Source organism: Lissotriton helveticus, chromosome 6 (assembly GCF_964261635.1).
Source record: "Lissotriton helveticus chromosome 6, aLisHel1.1, whole genome shotgun sequence".
In the NCBI taxonomy this organism is placed as follows: Eukaryota; Metazoa; Chordata; class Amphibia; order Caudata; family Salamandridae; genus Lissotriton; species Lissotriton helveticus.
Window position 1 is genome coordinate 521,762,147 of NC_136067.1, and position 18,694 is coordinate 521,780,840.

At 45.7% G+C, this 18,694-nt stretch overlaps 1 protein-coding gene across 4 annotated transcripts in view; it reads left to right on the forward strand.

Moving 5' to 3' along the window:
- Positions 1-18,694, forward strand: part of PRIM2 (DNA primase subunit 2) — a 1,274,342-nt gene that overhangs the window by 438,579 nt on the left and 817,069 nt on the right. The gene's annotated exons all lie outside the window — the stretch shown is intronic.

An 18,694-nucleotide genomic window follows, 5' to 3' on the forward strand; every position in this document is an offset into this window, starting at 1 on the left:
GCAAACGTGGCCTCACTTGTTTTCAGGTGTGTTTCACCAGTGTAAATTAATCCGTGCATTTTTTACCCCCCCACCCCACTTTTTAATAACATTTCTTCGAAGCAGTGTTTTACAGAAAGGCGGCAATATGCAAATGTGGGACACTTTTTTTTTTTGCGTGCCCAGGCCGGTTTTTAATCCCAATCCAACCCTGCTTTCAACTAAGTAGTTTTCAGGTGTTTATAGGCCCACAATTGAGTTGTGACTGAAGGCAGTGCGAGTTTCTTTCAGTAGGTCAAAAAGATATACAGATTACATGCTCATCCAATCCTTGACCTCTGCAGAACGCACAGAGCTATGGTCATGTATGCCATTCCAGTTGTGTGGTAGGGCGGCATTATGTGTGAAATTTAGTTTACTTGATTAAGCCACACCCTTAATTATATAGACCACACCCCTTTAAGAGCTCTCCAGGTTTTTCATCCCAGTTATAGCCCTGTGTTCAGATACTGAAAATTTAAAGTCAGAATACGTGTGCTCTTGGAGCCGGGCAGCACAATGGCACTTTTTGCCTTAGCACCATGATCATAATTAAGTGTACTGTGAATGTTGTTTCATTTAGATGCTTTTGGAGAGAATCTTTTACCTGATCGGGACATGTATATACATGGAAGACGCGTTAGTGTAATTTTAAAATGTAATAGTGCTTGATATCCAACACATTAGATTTGCAAAATTGAACTATATGTTTTCCTAGTTCTCCTTAAGGGGATTTCCATTGATAATCTTAAGCACTGAATAGTCCTGCCCAAGCCTGGGGATCACAGAGCACTTCTTTCAAAATGGACATTTGTATTACATCCTCACCTTACTTAAAAAATGCAATATATCTTCAAGTGACTCAAAAATAATGTAGAAGCTTATAAAGCAAATTAAATTGTCCAATTCCATGAATTTGTGTGAATAAAACCTGACAATATATTAGAAAATTAAAATGTCACTAGAAAAAAACAGCTGCCATTTCACAAACCTTTTTCACAGACCTTTTTTTAAAGTAATGCAAGGGAAGGAATTGGAGCAATTCTTACAGATAACTTTCAACCGCAGATTCCTGACCTCCGAATACTCCCTAGGTGCCATACTGGATCTAGAAACGTTTTCCAGTAGTATTCCTGAGTGCTGCTAGGTATCTCATTACAGAACAGCATTGGCTCTGCAATGCTGCAGACGTGATGCAGTGGAGCCCCATATAAGTGCCACACCTTCGTGCTGACATCTGCACCTTTATTTTTGCACCTTGGAGCTTGGCTCTGCACAACAAGATGAGATCCAGTCCGAGTTAGACAAACTCAAGAAAAAGGGGCCGACACAGTATTGGAACTCAGGGCCACAAGTGTTTCTTGGAGCTCACCAAGCCCTCAGCCAAGTGATAATGATGATGACCGCAATTTATAGCACGCATGGCTACTCCATGGAGTGTCCTGGTGCGATAAGCGTAGGTTGGAAAAACAACAACCAAGTTAGTCCTGCACAAAAAGCCAAGTTTCAAGCTTTTTCTTAAATGTGGAGGAATCGCTCGTGCGCAACTCAAGAGGTAGCTGATCCCCAAGCAATTGAGCCCAGATACGTGAGGGACATTCCACCTGTTCCTAAGCACTGAATTCTGGGGACCGCTGCCAGAAGTTTGTTGGCAGATCTCTTCTTTCCGGGAGGATTGTAGAATCCAAATTTGGCTCAGAGGTAAGAAGCTCCAGATTGATACAGATCACCATGCACTAGCACAAGAGCCTTAAATTGAACTCTCTTCCTGATGGGCAGCCAGTGTAGGGTGTGATCAGTATTCTCACTGGGAAATTTAACAAAGGGCGGGCGGCTGCGTTTTAGACCACTTGGAGCCTGTCCAGCGGATATTCCGGGAGCCCAAAGTGCAAGACGTTGCCCTAGTCGATTCTGGAAGTAATCGAAGGCTGAGTTACTAATTTTTTTTGCTGTAAACGACAGAAAAGGAAGACCTTTATTTAGGGACTGCATGCTGCAGAAACGGGTCCCCACCAACACTTTAACTTCAGGCTTAAAGGACAGGTTGTTGTCAAATTTTACCCCAGATATTTAACTGTGCCACTCTGGAGTACTAGGAGAGAGGCATTGTCAGGCCAGAAAGTCCCCAGAAATCCAGAGGGATATTACCAAAAAAGAGAATTTCTGTTATCTCTTCATTGCATTTGAGTTGGGAGCTTGCTAGTCCGTAGAAGACAGCTGTTAAATGGTTTTTAATCTGTGTGCCCATCAGCTCCTCTCCCTTGCCCCATGAGAATAGCAGTTGTGAATCGTTTGCATAGGAGATCACTTTGGCGCCAAGGTCTTCCGCTATTTGGGCTAGAGGAGTACGGTAGACATTAAACAGGGTGCAGCTTAACCACTTGGATGCTAATGACAAGGGTAACTCGTCATGGAGTTTCCATTGATTTCAATGGAAATTACATTGAAGAGCCAGAGGTGGCCTTAGCAGCCAAGTGATTAAGGCAGAGCCCTTGGGGACTCCCGCAGACAATACGCAAGGAGTGGTGGAACGGGGGCTGGGGGGGGCACCTAAACCTGTTCGATCCTGTTTTACAGAAAAGATGCTAGTCAATCCAGGGCCCGTTCTGTTATCCCAATGGCCTGGAGCAATAACGTGTCCGCACAAGTACCAACCTGTTGACCAAGGATAGCCCCTAGTGTAACTGGAGCGGTATTTATGAAGAACAAGTGGAATACCAATTGTCAGTTCACCTGCAGAGCCATCAGTTTGTGGAACAAAAGTGACAACAGGTCCCGTGTGGGCAGGTTGAATGATACTCTACTGACAAAGTGCCAAGACACCTGGAACTCCGAGGCAGTATGGAACACATGAATTGGGGGTAAGGAGAAACCCATGGTAGCCAGGAAGCTACCAGTGTATTCTGTGTGTTTTAGGGGGAAGGGGGCGATACCCGTAGGGTGAACAGCAGTTACAGCAGTATAACCTATAATAATGATATGCAGTGGGGGTACCTCTACCTTGATGGACTACTACTGGCAATGCAACGAGCACACCTACACCCAGCTCTTCCCAGACTGTAGAGGGGCTGCTCACTGGTCACCCTTTACACGCCCACATTGGTCATACCCAGAGAAAATCTTTCTGCACGGCATCTCTACCCCATGAACTAACGCACTGTGCTTCTTCACCAAGTACGCAAAAGGTGGTCTGCTGAGAACTTTGGCACAGATTGAAGGACATTCCTGAAGAGCTCCGGCACTTCACTGATGCTCAAATAGGTGTAGGAGATTCAATCCCCTTCTTCACCATGCACACCAAGGCCAACAAACTTGGTGGCTTCAGTTCACCAGGTGGAAACTGCTAAAAATTATGAACACTACCGAAGATTGCCTCAATGTAATCAAAGAAGAAATGCATGCCATCTGTCCTCATGGTGATGCAGCACCAGTATGTGTTTAACTCTATGACCTTAATGGAAGGGCTCGTATGCACCAAGATAGGCACTGCATGCTGTACCTTCATCCCCATGAACGACCTGGGCAATGGCACATTGTCAATGACCATCCAAGCATTGCACAACCTACAGCAGGTCATCGTTGAATAAGGAGGTGCCTCAAACATAGAATAGTTCACAGGTTTGTTTGCCTGGGTACCAAGGTGGATCTCGGGAATATTCAATGCTTTGTTACCAATGGTTGTAATCTTGCTCTGGATGTGCTGCACCCTACAACTAATATGTGCATGTGTAAAGAAGGCTACCCTAGAAATAGGTGAAATACACCTGGTTAGGACACCCAATGCCAAGGGAAAGCACACACCACAAGCCATAAACAGGAAACCCCACTGCGCAAGACACTGACACAAACAACCAGGGTAGTAGGTGATAACTCAGCTACAGGAGGGGAATGTTAGCATCAGATCAATTTATAGAAAGGCACCACTCTTAGAAGTCCAGGACACCACAGAACAACTGTTGCCTGTGCTACCCAAATTCACCATAAAACACTTTGGTTTCAGAGTGACCCTTTATCAGATCAACATAACACAGCTGCCCTCTGTTCACCTCTAGTGTTTACTGTGATAGACTCCAGATATGGAAAAGCCTCAAATTCCCCTTGAAAATTGCAGCAGTAAAACCCACATTGCCCCATAATGTAATACCTAAAGAAAGTCAGATGCACACTCATAAATAAACACAAATTAATGCACAACAGAGGGCTTGCATTTGGCCCAAGGACACAATGCCAGATCAGCGGATCAGTTGTATTCATCATATAAAGTACAAACAATGTCTGGTAGTAAGTGTCCCCCTAGATAATACACATGACACACCCAGCCACATGGACCACCTCAGAATGTGATCTCTAGTTGGTATTTATGGCCCCTTCTATCAAAGTGGGATCAAGCATATAAACATGCAATTTATGACCCACTGTGCCAATATTTCATGCCCAAAGAGGGACTAGCATCACTTTATTGCACCCACTTTACAGTATAAAGCATGCAATGTACCTAATGCAAATCTAATTCCATCAGTTATATAAATCATGAGAATTAAAACGCAATATTACAAAATATGTAGATTATAAAAAAAGTAAAAACCTTTCAAAGTTAAAAATGAAAAGCCTCACCCCGGCACTCCTCACTCCTCCTTGGAACAATGCTGTGGTGAATGCATCTTTGTCCAGTAGAGTGCAGCAGAGAGCGGATTGCGGACTGCGGAGACCAGCAAACGCCACAAGCAAGCTGCCACGCCACGCCAAGGGCGAGCAGCTGCGAGTAGCGAGGAAAGGAAGCCTACGACGGTCGGCGGTAGATTCACGGCGGAACCGAGAGCTTTGACCCGTGGAGCCTCAGAGCTGCAGTGCCGTAGAACCGGAGCCGGAGACAAGAGGTGAGAGGCGGCCCTGAGGCATTACGGGGAAGGGGGCTGACAAGCTGACAAGCTGTGTTACCGCTGGCCCCGAGTACGGCAGTGAAAAGCAGGGAAGCAGCGACCCTGGCTGCACTGAGCACCACGGATAAAACCTGTAACCTGTAAAAACGGCCTCTAAAACTGTGTGTGGCTGACACGAGTGGCTGACACTGCCTGCACCGGGATTGCCACTAGTACTGTGAGAGGAGGAGCAAGGGAGCAAGAGAGCAGGCAGACAGCAGCGGCGGAGGTGGTGGAGGCGAAGGCAAAGCAAAGGTAGCGGATTTTCGCCAGCGGCCATCTGAGGTTTCTTTCCACCATTCCGGCGATTCCGGCGCCCATAGCCAGCGTGAAGAGGAGATTGCATCCCCCCTTGCACACCTGCCTGTCTGACCAGCAGAAGTGACAAACGGAGGCACACGGAGGTGAGGTCGCGTAAAACCACCCAAAGCGTGGTGGACAGGGACAGGGACAGAGACAGAGACGCGACGCGAGCGCGGCTGCCGGTAGAGGCGGCCGCGAAGTAAGAGCCCGGGGAGCTGATCGGAAGGCAGATCGTCTAGGTCCGATTTGCCCGCGGTCACCCCTGTGAGTTCCGCTCGCAGCTAGCCCCTTCGCAAGCCCCTTCGCAAGTTCCACTGCCAGTGAAGACCCAGAGGCTTGGAGCCTAGAGCTCATAATTAACTAGCTCCATCTCTAGCTCCATCTCACCCCAGCACGCCCGAGAGAAGGTGCAATTCGGACCCCACCCGGGACCTGCTCTCTGGGTGGAAACACAGTGATGAGAACAAGAAATTCTACTCTCCTACAGCGCCAAGAGAATCCTCGCCCCCATAAGACAGCAAAGCGCCTGAAGGAAAAAATGCTTTACCCCTCTAGCGGAGGGGTCTCTAACATGGGGCCAGATTATAGAGAAGAGCCAGCGGAAGAGGAGGCGGAGGCAGAGGCAGAGGCAGAGGTGAACTACAATAGAGGCATCCTAAGAGCACAACATCATGGAAACAAGCCCCAACAAGACCAGACTACACCTCTACACGGGTCAACGTCAGCGTCAGCGCCAGACAAGGGCTCACTTTTAAATAGCCATAGAAAAACAACAATCAACATTGCTAGTATTAGAGACATACGGGAATTCTTCCCCAATAAAATCTCTAACTGCACACTCCTGTACGCAGACCAAGAGAGCGTCGTAGCTAGCTCAGACACAGCCGTTAATCCCTCAGGAGACCACATTCTTTTCAGCCCAGCGACCCCGCTATCGCCAAAAATAAATATTGTTCCGGGTGGCCTACTAGCTCACACAAAAACTACTCCGACTTCGCCTAACAACATAGCCGGCCTAGTTAGCCCCCATGCTTTAGCAATCCAAGCAATTCAAGCAACTCAACAAACCGGGGATACCCCAAGGGCTTTACCAGCCAACGGCGTGATTAAAGTACACCAGGCATCAGGGCTGACGGACACACTAGGGGCCAGCGAAATCAGCACTTCAGCACTCAGTGCCCACGCTGAGCCATTTAAAATCTCTGCAATACCCCACTCACCCCTAACGAGCCCTGGTTTGGACCATAATGGCACTAGATACAATCAACAAGACCAGGGGGCGGATCATACAATGGGGAGACAGCCGGCTAAACTGGACCATCACCTTGTACTGATCAACGACGTCTTGTCCTCAATGGTAAACGCAGCTATAATGCACGCCGACAAGCTAGACGTCCAGATAAGCCTTCTAAAAGCAGTCGCAGGCCTGATATCAGGCATAGACTCTAAACTTGAAGCCCTGAACTCTTTAATCCAACGTGCTCAGGCAAACACCACAGTCACAACCAAGCCACAGGACTGTGGATGTAGCCCGGTGTTGCTCTGCCTGGAAAAACTGCCAGTAATAATGAACACACTGATCGAAGATCTAAAAACAGAATCCAGCAGGCATAGGAGCAACGAAACTTTGAAGCCGTTAAATACTGACAGTATCCCATCTGGGACACAGACGTCCGCCGATTTTAATGGCAAAGAAGCACACCAGGACCTCACAAAGACGTCGGCAGCTGAACCAAGCAGGATACCACAAACAACTACAGACGAATGCAGAATCACGGCAAGAGAACAAGCAAACCCAAACAGCTTGCAGAAGACAAGTCCTGATACTGGCCATTTATCCCGGAAAAATAAGAAAAAATTAAAGTTAAACAAACAAAGAAAAAGTAATCATAACCAAAACGGCTCAATGAGGCTGTGGCTATTACCAGAAACCAAAGAAATTCCCACGCATAGTAAGAACGACGTTGCGTCTATCACACATCAAATTCCATCAACCCTAGACGGAAAAGTTATTTTGCCGAATAACCCAGGTAAACTTAACCTTGATCCAACCCCCGGTATTACATACGAAGGTGAAGGTCAACACCCAAAAAACTGGGAAGGAAGATCCGCAATATTCAGCGGACATCCTAATGCACATGAGGATCAAACAACTCGGGCAGGCAGTCAGGCTCCGCCAGAACTACAGGCACCACACCGAGACAGCTCCCCTCTGGTCACCGCGACGGATAAAGCCTTACATAGCAAAACCAGAATCTCAGCAAAGGAAGCCAACCAGAGAATATGCTGGAAGGACTCCCACAAATCCAACAAGATAGTAGTAAATGAAACAAACGAGGTTTTGCCGCCGACAATAAGAGCGGGCACTACAACCTATGTAAACGATGAAGCCAATGCTGTGGCTTTGAAATCCCGACAAGATTTAATGAATCAAGACCAATCCACAATAGGGACATATAAGACCCAGACCCCTCACATACAGGATGATCTGAGACTATGTCTTTACCCAGAATACGCCTCACAGGGCAAATGGGACATACTCAATCGCAGCAACTTACTAAAACTTTTTGCGAACATCCCAGGCCTGGAAAATATAAAGTCATCCGACATCGACACTGTCTCGTTTTTAATGCAAGGACCAGAAGACATTAATGAATCCACAGAATTGCTTTTTTCGAACCCAGATATAGTCCATATACTAAAAAGAAACAATCAATTACTGGAAGACTGGGGCATAAAAATCACCAGTGGCCCGACAGCAAAATACCCTATGCTGCTGAAACATGCCCACTTGAAGAACCAAAATGGTTCTAGAACACTGGACACACAAAGAGAGACCCCGACAGTAGAGCTACCACTCCCACCCTTAAAAACACTCTCCATAATCCACGGGAGCGACAGTGGAAGAAATAAAAAATTGATAAGTGATAGGATAATCAAGGTCACTACAAACCTGGGCAAGGGTACCCGGAGTTGCTCAATTCAAAATAACTCTACTGAAGACTGGTCTTGGGTGCCACGTGCCTTAGCTCATAACTCCTAAACTGCGCACTGCTGCAATTAAGCCCACAGCACAACACTGGCAGGCAGATTTACCAGGCATAAAGCAGAAAAAGGCGACAGTTGGCAAACAGAACTTATCCATTATGTCTTGGAACGTAGCTGGGATACTAAAACTAATACAATATCCCGCAACACCCCCGTTTTATTCAGGAATGGATATAATCTGCATGCAAGAAACGTGGGCCATCAAACCAGTCTCTATCAGGGGATTTGCGGATTATCACAAACCAGCCGTTAAGGAGAACATCTTTGGCAGACCGTCTGGAGGCATCTCCATTTATATCAGGCTCTCCCGGAAGATACAATTTAGGGAAATTATAACACCGACAAACTTGTACATGGCCGGCATTCTGAAATGCCTTTCATCAAGTAAGGGCACATTGTCTATACTGCTGATCAACGTTTACTATAACCCTAATGGACGGGGAACAAAGGAAAAGCTCCCAGAGTTATTAGCAGACATTGAAAACCTCCTCTTACAACATGCCCACATGGACGCAATAATTCTTGGGGATTTCAATACACACAACGTTGGAGATAAATCAGCAGAAAGCCACAGTTCGCCCGCGACGGAAGCATTCAACGCCCTCTTGCGCGCCTATCAGCTGGTTTCAGCCCACTCCCTATTCTTAAAGGAGTTCCCAGGAAATCTTTGCCCGCCAACATACAACAATCTCACTACAATTGACTATATTTTTCTAAGTACCCGGCTACATAGCCTAATGACAGGGTATAAAGTTGTACAGCGGAAGGAAAGTGACCATGCGGCCTTAATAACAACCTTAGACTTGACAGCAGATAACCACTACACACTAAAACAAGTGGGATCAACAACTTGCATTGAACACCATACATTGATAAGAAGGATTAAATGGGGCGCAGGCCCTATGCACAAGTTTGAGGAATGGAAAAAAGCTTGGGCAGATGGCACATTAAAGGTCAAAAACAGGGTCATAATCAAAGATTGGGACCAACTTGCTCATAATCTAGTAATACATCTTCAAGGAGGGAAAACAAGCACAACTATCTCTTACCCTAGGCATAACCTTGGTGATATCCTTGCAATCTGAGAAGGCGCGAAACTATTGCGCACTAAACGAAGGACTTACCTGAAAACCGGTTCACCCAAAGACAAGAAACTCCTGCAGGAAATAGCAAAATTACACTCAAAACAAGTTTGGGCGGAAAAACTGAAACAAACGGAGGCAAAGTGGTTAAAGATCTTTGGATTGCTGAGTCCCAGCAAAACGCAAGAGTTCTGGCAATACCTTAATACACTAAATCAAGGGAGTACGCAGAGAGAGAACTCAATTGACTCTGACACCTGGATAGCCCATGTGACTTCTCTATATAAAGAGGAAGGCATCTCAAATTATTCACTCACAGAACTAGACAATGTATCAAAACTAACTAACCCGAAAAATTTAAACACAGCAGAAAAAAAGCTAGTCAACACAATATTAAAGAAAATCAGACCCAATGGAGCGCCAGGACTCAACGGCCTGCCGGGCTCTCTCTTTAGGCAAGACACAGACTTTTGGACCGAAAATTTGTCCGTGCTATATGCCGAATGTCGATTGGCAGGGAACGTACCGGATTCTTGGCGAGGGTCGCTACTGCATCCCATCTACAAGAAAGGCCCAAAATCAAATCCACAAAACTACCGCATGATTGCTCTCCTTGACATCGAGGGAAAGGCCTATGCAAGTACCCTATTAATGGAGCTTTCAAGCTGGGTTAGTAAGGAGGGCCTCCTGCCATTTTACCAAACTGGGTTCAGACCAGGAGCCTCAACAGTGGATAACATAGCGCTTTCATACCTAACACACAAGGCAGTGGCACGTAACTCTCTTCCTATCTTTGCCTGCTTCATTGATTATACTGCGGCCTTTGATGGTGTCGACCGTTCCATTCTTTGGAAGAAACTGGTAGCCTGGAACATCGACCCACATTTATTAAAAGCAATTATATCTCTATACACAAACACGTGGGTCAGAATTAAACTGTCAAATACTTCAGCTTCAGAGAAAATTGACACCAACCGCGGCTTGAAGCAAGGATGCGTACTTGCCCCGATGTTATTCAACTTATACACCGCAGACATGGGCAAATCCTTGACGGGAGCATCATTAGCAACACCCCGCCTTGGGCATACCAAGATTCAATTACTGCAGTACGCAGACGATCTGGTACTATTAGACCACACCAAAATTGGGCTTCAAAAAGCCTTAACGGCCTTGGACATTTATAATGCAAAAAATAAATTGATCGTGAATGCAGCTAAATCCAAAATAATAATATTTGGACCCTATCCGAAAAAAAAACCGATAAAATGGAGGATAGGACAGCTGACGTTGAACTGCACACGACAATACAATTATTTGGGAGTCTGGCTTTGTGAGACAGGGCGCCCTGGAGTACATCTCGATAAAATACGGGCAAAAGGGAAAAGCATCTCATACGCCCTGGGGAAGCTGCACGCAACTCTATATAGCCCTACGATAACAGCAATTCAAAGAGTATTAAGGGCAAAGTTAATACCGTCATTAAATTATGCTCAGCAGGCCTTCCCAGGTAAACTATCAAACACCCTGGAAAAAATCCACTGCTCAGCCTACAAAAAACTATTCCATCTACCCTCCAGCACCAGAAACACGCTAGTGCGACTCGAATTCGGCTTGACACAACAAAAACTGGAGGAACTGGCCGCAATTAGTAAATATTTTTATCTTACAACTGCGGCTCCAGAAAACTCGCTGAAATTCATTATAAAGAAAATTTTCCTGGAAGAAAGGAATCCGTGGTCAAATATTCTGTCCCTTGCTAAAGATACTCTGAACCTTGCTGTGGACAACTGGGACCCCGAGCTAATCAATTACGCAGCCATTAAAAACGCAACAAAACGACAAGTTCGGCTCTGTTCACGCACTACTGACCTAGAAGCATTGGAACTAAGAGGCTTCCATGAGTCCCTAATATTCCCGCAGCTGGCACAGACCTCGAAATTGCACCTTACCCAAGCCGTGGGCAAGGCGGCAATTAACAGGATCCTAGCGTTCGGACTACACCCCCTGCCTCTCAAAGAGCTTTACCCCACGAGGAGACTTGAGATAACGCACTCTGAGTGCCGCTTATGCAAGTACAAACAAGAGAGCTTTGCCCACACCCTGCTTTGCTGCCCGGGGTTGTCTGGGGAGCGTAATCGCTATCTAAAGCCAATTTTACTCAGACAAGGAATTAGAACAATAAAGGAGGCGGTCCACTATCTATTCACAATGGAAACAGTGAAAGATATGGCGGCGTTCGGCAAATTCATCGAACAGACACGCCGGAAGCTGATGGCCCTGCATGATTAGGCCAGTGGCAGTTAACTGAAAAATTAATGAGATATATTAGCCTATGAAGAATCGGACTAATGTAATTAGTTTTTAAATCATGCTTTCACTTATTTTTAAGGCTTTCCTTTTATTTTATTCTTGATATGATAAAAATGTTTATTTTTAAAGCGTGATGTTTCTTTTAATGGTTTTGAGTAACCAAAAAATAAAGTTTTATTCATTCATTCATTCATTCATTCATTCATTCATTCATTCATTCACCCCGGGTGGGGGAATAGTGGGGGGAGCAGCCCATAGTCTTCTGGGCGCAGACTGCCCGCCTTTGGCCCGGGTTCATTACGGTTGTCCATACAGCACTATACACCGCTGGTGGCAAATGGGAGGGGTCCATCTCCGCCATCCCCTCCTGATGGCATGTAGGTCTCTGGGGCTTGTATTCCCCAACTGCAGTATCACCCGCCTCCTGGATAAGTAGGTTTATGAGTGTTTCAAATATGTGTTAGGGTGTGGTTAATTTGCTGGACTGACACAGAATTGAAATTGTCACAATTTTACTTTATGTGCAAAAATAATGGTATTTTTGGAGATTCAGAATATCAATGCTTGGTTTTTTTTTTTTGGTCGTTTGCTCATTAAGTGGTAGTGTGTGAGTGTACGAAGGGTTCTGCAGTGTGTTAAATGTGGTTGCCCATGTGTTTGTTTAATGTTAAGGTGTAATTCAAGGTATTGTACTTCACATAAAGTGGTATTGTGTGTGCAAATAGATTTCATGGTGGAACGAGTGTATGGTGGGGGTGAGAGTTGAATGTGGTCAGCATGGCTGGGAGCTTGTGTAAGTCAATACGTTGTGAATTTCTTCGAGATTCGAGATTTTATGTTGCAACCACGGAGGCCTTTAACTTTTTATTTTTACTCTAAATGTCATTTTTTTTTTTTAGAGATGTATGTCTATTTTAATATTTGACACCAGTGATTTATACCATGTATGCTATTGCAAACCGGGTTCTGCGACCATTCTTAACTGTCGCATCCCGGCCTGACTCTTATTTTTAGGTCAAGTTTGCCAGACCACAGAGCTCTCTGGTTGTGAAAGACGTATTACCAAGAACATTAAGGATCTGGCCCTTGCTTACCATTGGTTGACTTTACTGTCACTCTCATTGTCCTGCTGTTTATTAAATAACTTGCCTTGTCCATCTTGTATCAGTCCTGCCCCATGATCATTTCCAAATTAGTTGTGGCCTTCCACGGCTCACTTTTAGGGAACAGATTTTTTGTTTTTTCTTTATCACTCTACGAAGAGTGCATGTGTTTTCCAGCTGTGTCCCTGTTGTCCTGGCCCAGTGTTGCTTCTTCCCCCTTTGTATTACTTCCCTCCACCATATTTCTTTCATCCACCAGCTTAAAAAAATGCGTTTACTAGTTTATTATTTTTATTTACTGATCCCAGAATAGATGAATAACGAGAGCCCTTGCGTCATTATGTAGGAACGCGCATGCGCCTACATGATGACAAGGGACGGGTGATGTTGTACAGCATTGCTAAACATCATTGGCAAAATAAGTAAGTCCCAAAGGCGAGACCTGTTGGTTCTGCAAATGCTTGTTTTCAATAGCATTCACATGCGTTGTTTTTAATACCTGGGCAGTGGGCACCAGCCACCTGCACAGGTCAAGACATCTCAAGGACGCCATCTTGCCAACGCCTGATGAGCATTGCCTGAGTGGCAGCCGAGTTGTGTCGGATGTGAGAATCTTCCCGCCACAGCTGTGCTGTTTAGTGATGGCACACTCCGCGCGCCATCCCCTCCTCGTAATGATGATTGCTGTCAGTTTGACCTCGCTCTGCATTTCTGCCAGACTGCTTCGGTGACAGATGTTTGGGATATGTCAGGTTAAATTCGCCGCGCACTTATGCCACATTCCAGAAGCACGCATGTAAATCCTGTTTCTCAAAGTGCGTTTTATAGTAGCTTGTTACTTGCCCTGCCAGGCCGCGCTTTTCTTTGCAGCCAGTGAAAGGACGCTGGCTCTCCGTGCCCAGTGCACCTCACGTCCTCATCGTTTGTAAATGAGAACGCGCCTGCAGGCAATTCTACCATCGCTCGCCACAAGGACGTGAAAGCTGCCAGCCTTTATTTGCCTGACCTTGCATGCATCAAAGACCAAAGCAGGCAGGAGCGTTTAGCAGCACGGCCTTCTGTACAGGCAGCCAGCGGACTCGGATAAACATGTCGTGACCTGTGGCCAAAGCCAGAACTTTTTTTTTTGCCGATTTATATAGCGCGAACTCGACCCGAAGGTATTTGAGCGATTTACAGGAGCACCAATTACGTTACTCAAGGACACATTCATATTGTTTTTTGGGTAGGCACGGGAGTTTGTGATTTGCCCAGAATCACAGGATGTGGAGTCGACCCCCGAGGCTCAAGCCAATGTTCACCTCCATCGAGTATGAAAATCAATGGGTGCTGGCACGTCGTAGTAATATTATGGCGAATGCCAGATCCTGCCCTTTGTTCATGTGTTTGGCGGGGTTTGCTTCAAGGGTGCCGTGATTATAGCTAGAAAATTACGGTGACTTTTACCATTCAGCCAGTGAAGCGATTCCATCGGCCCCTAGAGCCACGGGGGGGGGGGGGGGGGGGGGGGGGAGGGGGGGAGGGGGGTTGTTCAGAGCGTAGGGAGCAGCAGGCTTGCTTCGGTATTACAAAAGCAGTGTGAGTGAGCTCTCAGCACCAACGGTGCGCCTGCTCTCCCGCCGTGGGTGCCTGGTGTGGAAAGTCCCGGTGCTAGCTGTGCTCCAAGTGACTGTCGCCAAGGCCCAGATTCCCTTCCGTTGCCAGACAGGACACCGAAGTGGAAGGCAGTACGTTGTGGTGTTAATGGCTTAAAATGTTGTTTAATGAGCCCCTTGTCACTTAAAATTCATTTCACGTCCCGTGTTCTAACTGTTACGCATAGTAATTCGCGTTAATATAGATGGATGATTTTGTTTCATAACAATATGCATATGCAAGGTTAGGAAGTTAATAACGTTGGCAGTACGGTGTAAGCATGATTAACATGACTTTGTACTTTCAGTGCTTCGCATTGCTCCGATGAAGCACTGAGTACAGCCAAAAGATTTTGGTATTTAATTAAATATTTTATTTAGCTTGTCAGAAAATGTTTATGTAGTTCAACATCCTCGTGTGTTAAGTACACCACCTGGGGACATATCTGATGATGTGAATTCTTATTGTATCCTAACCAGTTTTCCGTCTCTATTCCCATTTGTTTGGCATCATTAATTCTCCTTTACTATTGTAGTGTTCCTTGTACTACGGTAATCTCTAATGCACCGAAATCCACGATATTTTTGCTTTTGTCTCTCAGGTTTTTGGCCTTCTGTCATGGTGAGACCCAATATTGGGGGTCTCACAAGTGGTCAGGGTCTGAGGGTACGACGTGCCCACACCTTTTCAGTTTAAGAGAATCCGTTCCACCCACTTTGTTGTGAAAAAACAACTGTCCCGGTACGGTTAATTCGGACAGCTGAAATGCCTCAGCTGAAGTTTCAGATGGGTAGTCTCCTGTGGCTGTGAAATCGAGGGAGGGATAGGACGCTAAACAAGCCTTCTTACCAGGGTGCCTGCTCGAGTGAAATAAATGTAAATGTGCCCCACTGGTTAATCCGCAAATGTAAAGGGTACTTAGAAGCAAGATTTAGATTTAAATGATGGAATCACTTGAAGCTTGCTGATGGCATATATTTATTTTTTTGGAGTGGTATAGCAAGGGAGTTATCAGCTGAGCTATGAAGTGTGTCCTTTTAAAGGACAGTTATACAAATATTTCACCACATACGATCTGGGTATTACTCTAATCTATATTTTGGATGCATTTTTTTAGGTCTCGTCTCTCAATGCGCATGCGCATTGAGCGAGACTATAGGGGCATAAACAACGTTTACCTAGACTGGCGATTTGATGCTGTGCCCGTGCGCTTTTAGGTCAATGCGCAAGCGCATTGACCTAAAATGCGCGTGCACATCATCAAATCGCCATCTGTTCCCCAGCAGCACTCCTCCCACTCCTTTGAAGTGAAGCTTAGCTTCACTTCAAAGGCCCCTGCTGCTTCACACCCTCATCGCCGCTCTCCCCGCTCCGCCCCATGTCGCATTTCTCCTCCCCCCTCCCCACAGCAATGCCCTCCGTCTTGTTTCCCTTTGCTGTTTTATCTAGCATAAACTCGATACAGAGGTGGGCGCTTTACATAAGCATCAGTTACATTACAGGAAGGCACATTCAGCCACATATAAGCTTGGCATGCATTCCTACATTCTACAGAGGTAGAGTTTGGAAAGTGAGTGTAGGTATGTTATGCAAGTATGTCTCATGTAGTTGCACGGTCCATACATTACAACGGGAGCATGAACTTGTGGTCAGGTATAAATTGCATGCATAGTCTTGTATTTTTTTTGTTTATTTACACAGACATTATTAGTCTGTTCAGATCCTTGCAATCTGCAGGGCTTGCTTTGCAACCACGCCGCCACCGAGGAATGCTTGTTTCTTCTACTAGTTCTGTGGTTCCCAAACTGTGCGCCGCGGCGCCCTGGTGCGCCGTTATCAGGAGCCAGGGGCGCCGCGCACGATGTGGGAAAGGAAGTGTGAAAATCGCACTAAGAATGTGTCACTTTCGCCCCCCCCCCCGCCTCAGTGATGAATAGGACCTAAAATGATGTAGACTACTGTTGTGTACATGCGTGGCACGTCATTTTGTGAATTCGAGCTCTTGCGTATTATGCTGCATTGTGACGCATGTTTATTGCTTCCTGTCACACCCCTGTTCCTGAAGCACAAGCAGTTACAGAAAACACACATCTAACCTGCCCTGCTTTCCAAATGCACCTTTGCTCACAAACAGGGTCAGAGTGCATTATTGCTTCATGATGATTTTGGAGTGATACCAACGGCTTTCCTTCAGTAGTAGAGCAAAGACACCATACTGTTGTTAAGGGAAACCATCCCATGCTGTAATACCGCACTTACAGCAAAATGTATCACCCTATCACTTTTTGGAAGGTGGCACATTGGGAGAAGAGCTCTTAAACGTTGCGTCAGACAGTGAAGCCCTCTGTTCTGTTCGACCCTGCACTGCATCTTAAAGGGCATGGTGCTGCGGTTCGCATAAACGAATGATGCATTTCAGGTATGCATGGCATATAACACAGCATAATATCACCTGATAAACAAGACAACAGTCGATGGGTACTGATCGAGTACCATGTCAAGTGGCTATCTTACATTGGTCCTGTGCTTTGCACTTCTGCATGGGTAGCTTTGGATGACTCACTTCCTGAACTAGAACATCATCAACAACAGGAGAAAAATAGATAAGAGGACACACCAGGAGATGATCGATCTTTCCGAAATCAGCAGCAAGGGCACTATGCAACGTCCAACACACTGGAAATAAATGCTCTCAGACTTCCATGAAAAACAGGGTTTGCCCAAGAACAGTTTGCAATGGTCCATCTGTGCGCGAGCGTGAATCTGATTCTTGTACAGATTCATTTTTCATGAGCACTAGGAAAAGGACGTTTTTGGTACACACCAGGCCAAGGCACATTCAGTGGCAGTGAACATTTTCCATTGACAACAAGCGGATCACTTGAGACCAAATTGTGATAATAGGCCTACTTAAAAAGCCCCAATGCACTGAAACACCAGTGAGCACCAGCAATCGGTGACATCAAGCAAGAGTACATGGGTAATATATGTATAACTACTGCTTTATCTGTCTCATATTCGGACCTGAGACCTAAAATTGTAACACTGTAACATTTAAATTCGTTATTCAATGCCTATAAAAATTACTTGATTATGTCCTGTTGACTGTGATCAAAAGGGAAGCATCTGAGCCCAATCCAGGCCTCTAAACCTTTGGGATGAATCATTTGAGCCAAGATTTTGAGAGCTCCCCAGAGGTTCTAGATAATAAAGACTTCCCTTCCCCTTAGATTTTACGTCAAGGAAGACAGATTTGATGACATGAGACTGCATGAATCATGACAGATTCGAATCAATAAGTTTGTTTTCCTAAAGCTGAATTTACAGCTATGCATGTATTTATGCATGTATTTATTTGTGGTTTTTGTAGAGCTCTGCAAACCGCTGGTTGTAGCTGCAGAGGTCTATGATTGTGGTTATGGTGATCTGACATAACCATGTAAAAGCCTTAGGTGGAGTAGATCTCAGTGGAAGAAACCAGTTTAAAACATTTAACCAGTAGTTCTGGGGCATAGAAATTCCGGTGGTCAACTCCTTGGAGGTTAGCAATAGATTTCTCAGAGCCAGTTTTACACTTCCAGGAATATGGAATTTTCGTATGTTCAGATGAGTAAGCAAATAAGGCTGGTGGAGCATGGGCACCAAAAGAGCTGTGACTAAGACTAGGAACATGGAGCGCAACTGGGGATGAAAGTTGGTGATCGTTGATGTTGCAAATACGTTTAAACATTTTTAGCATTGTGGCCGGCGGTGCAGAGTGCACCGCCCGCCACAATGCTAAAGATGAAGGCACATCCTAATGGCACCCCCGGGACCCCCGCCCATATGGCGGGCGGTCCCGATTTACGATGGGATGACGGGCGGGCAAAGTCCGCCCGTCATCCTAATGAGGCCCCTAGAGTCACATAGGAATGGTAGAGAGTACAAAGGTCTACAGCGGTGGTTCCCAAAGTGTGCACTGCGGCACCCCGGTGCGCCGTTAAAAAAAATGGTGGGGAGCCACGGCCCACTGCCAATTAGGTCAAGGGAGCCACGGGTCAAAAAAGTTTGGGAACCACTGTACTAGTTTGTTTGACTCGAATGTTTCTTAAAACCGGGCACGATGTAGCACCATCTGGTGGTCAAGTTGATGCTCCACGTGTTTTACTCGTACCGGTTTTCTACAAGATTTTTGCTAGTCATAAATCCGATTAGCTTCTTCTACAATCAAATTCACCCGATTACTTTGGCAGCGTGTAGTTTAATAACGTATGCGCCCATTGCCATATTAGAAATA